This window comes from Centroberyx affinis, unplaced genomic scaffold (genome assembly GCF_046629955.1).
Source record: "Centroberyx affinis isolate AG114_WGS23_722 - 3 ecotype Tasmania unplaced genomic scaffold, CSIRO-AGI_Caff_v1 ptg004211l_1, whole genome shotgun sequence".
NCBI classification, from domain to species: domain Eukaryota; kingdom Metazoa; phylum Chordata; class Actinopteri; order Beryciformes; family Berycidae; genus Centroberyx; species Centroberyx affinis.
In genome coordinates, this window is record NW_027281956.1 from 97,501 (window position 1) to 100,000 (window position 2,500).

The 2,500-nt window shown below is 45.6% G+C and overlaps 1 pseudogene; it reads right to left on the reverse strand.

The window, feature by feature from the left end:
• LOC139664271 (motile sperm domain-containing protein 1-like) overlaps positions 1 to 801 on the reverse strand; it is a 7,434-nt pseudogene extending 6,633 nt beyond the window's left edge.
• Positions 802 to 2,500: the final 1,699 nt, after the last annotated feature.

Sequence of the window (2,500 nt, forward strand, 5' to 3'; positions counted from 1 at the left end):
GTCACGTGCACAGCTGGCTCTCATTTGCTGTTTGTTCTCTTCTTCTGTTTCAGGATGCAAACAAATACAATAAATAAAAATAAATTAATTAAATGGGGTCCGTGGTCTAATGCGGATCTATCTGGGGCCAACATGAACTGTCTCTCTAGGTCGTTTTGCTCGTGTCCGTGTGTTTTATTCTGCCGCAGACTGCATTATTGATCAGTTTGTGTCGTGATCGGTTGCTGATCAGTCGGGTCTGGGCAGGCTCGTGCTCTGTAAAGTCCTTTTAGACACAGGAAGGGCTGAAGAAACAAACAAACTAGACTTTACCGGACTTCACTTTTTAATAGATTTTATCAGCCGCCGCTAGTCTGCTAACTAGACGTTAGCCCCGGTGAGGTTAGCTAGCTGTCACGTCGCACAAACCTGCGAAACACGTTGAAATAACCCCGCAGCGGCAGAAACCCCGCAGCAGAAAACGTGAACAGCCGCTCGAGATCTTTGCCTTGTTTAAAATAACGGTCCAAATGTCCAAAAAATCGAGTTTACAGGTAGAATTTGTAGTTTTGTTTTCCAACTCACCAGCTGCCCCGCTTCCTCTGTAAGCTGTTGCATCTGACAGGTCCCGCCCCCTTAGAGTTCTCAGCCAATGGGCGGAGAGGAAGAGGAAATCGCGGTGTTTTATTGGATGTTAGTAGCGTCAATCATTCCTCGGTGTGTGTGTTTTTTTCCGTGTTTACGTTCCGCGCACAGCCCAGCCTCTGTAGCCCGCTGATTGGCCGGAGGGCAGAGGTGTGGCGAGTCAAGCTGTGCAGCCATTGGTCGGATTTTGACAGGAGAGTTGTCCGTCAAACGGAACCACAGAAGAAAATGTTTTTTATTCCTTTTATTGAACAAATACACATCATCCATACACATTACATCACATAAAGCACTATGGCAAGATACAATTAAAGTAAATTAAATTAAATTAAATTAAATTAAATTAAATAACACAAATGTAAGTACATCCATGGTCCATATACATTAAATTACAAATGGAAGGCCTGCTGTGTACAACAACTCCTCATTTTACCTACAGGGATCATACAAGTTTCATCTTATCTTATATTATCTAATATCTTTTGGCTGATAGCTGCAGCACAGAGTTGTTCTGTGTTGCTTGATTCTGAAATAAAACAACAGACACTAAAAATCTACTTTTGTCACAGGCTCCATTTGGTCTTTATTGTTTCAGCAACTGAATGTGCGAAAGTTGCACTGCAAAGTTTTTGTTGTTGATGTTTTATTGCATCAACACAATTCAAACAGGCATTAAAAGAAATATTCACTACGAACAGATAGCAGCAGATTTAAACAAAACGTATAAGAACTTACATTAGACACATATAATATGAATAAAAAACGAAATAAAAATAAACAAAATGTAAACAGACCAAAGTCTAAAGTCTTTTTCCCAACGATTTGAAAAATAATGTGATGATTTTTATGAAAACAACAAACTGAATTGGTGTTTAAAAAAAAAATCTACATTTATGTGTGAAATGTTCGACCATAATAACAATCACAATCATATTCTTACTCATCAAAATCATCACAGTGAACGCAGCAGGCTCGTCGGCGGCGCGTGCACCCCCGCCTCCTGATTGGTCCGCTCCGCTTCCTGACGCCGGACGTGCTCGCTCCCGAGAGTCACCTTGCTGCGGTACCACTCTCCCTTGCTGCAGGCGAGCCTACGGCCAGAGAGCTTCCGAGCGAGCGTCCGGCCCAGCGGCACACAGGCAGCGGAATCTGACCGGGCACCGAGCGGCACCGGGCGGACCGACAGGCGGCAACATGGCGGACGCAAAGCCCAAGACTTCCCCGAAGGCCATCAAGTTCCTGTTCGGAGGCTTGGCCGGGTACGTGCCGCTGCTAGCTAACGTTAGCTAGCGCTCCGTGCTAATGTCAGCGGTCAGGGGGCTAGCAGCAGGGCTAACACGGGCTAACGTGGGCTAAACCGGACTAACTGTCATTAATTCCACCTACTATAACATGTGTTGTAGTTTGTCAATCTAACACAGAGGATACCGCGTTCCTATTTAGATGCTCGGCCGGGCATGTGGCGCTGTTAGCGGTCCATACTAACGCTAGCGGTCAACAGCTCAGTCTAATGTCACTGCGTTAGCGTCGGTGGGCTAGCCGAGGCTAGCTGTCATCGATTTAACCTCAAATAACACAGTATTGTAAACAGGAGATATGACGTGCGGGGAGCTCGGTGTGGTAACGTTAGCCGCTGGTGTTAGCCGTGGCGAGGCTAATGCTAGCGGTTAGTAGCTGGTAGCAGAGGTTCACGTAACGTCGCTGACACTGAATTCCACCTAAAATATCATTTTTCATGGTTTGTCAATCAAAACAGAGGATCAGAGGCTCCGGCTCGGGGGCTCGGCCAGAAAAAAAAACCTGTTAGCTAACCCCAGCTGCAGGTCGGTGTGGTCCTAATAACGCAGAAGCCTCTCTAGTCTCTAACAGATGATAT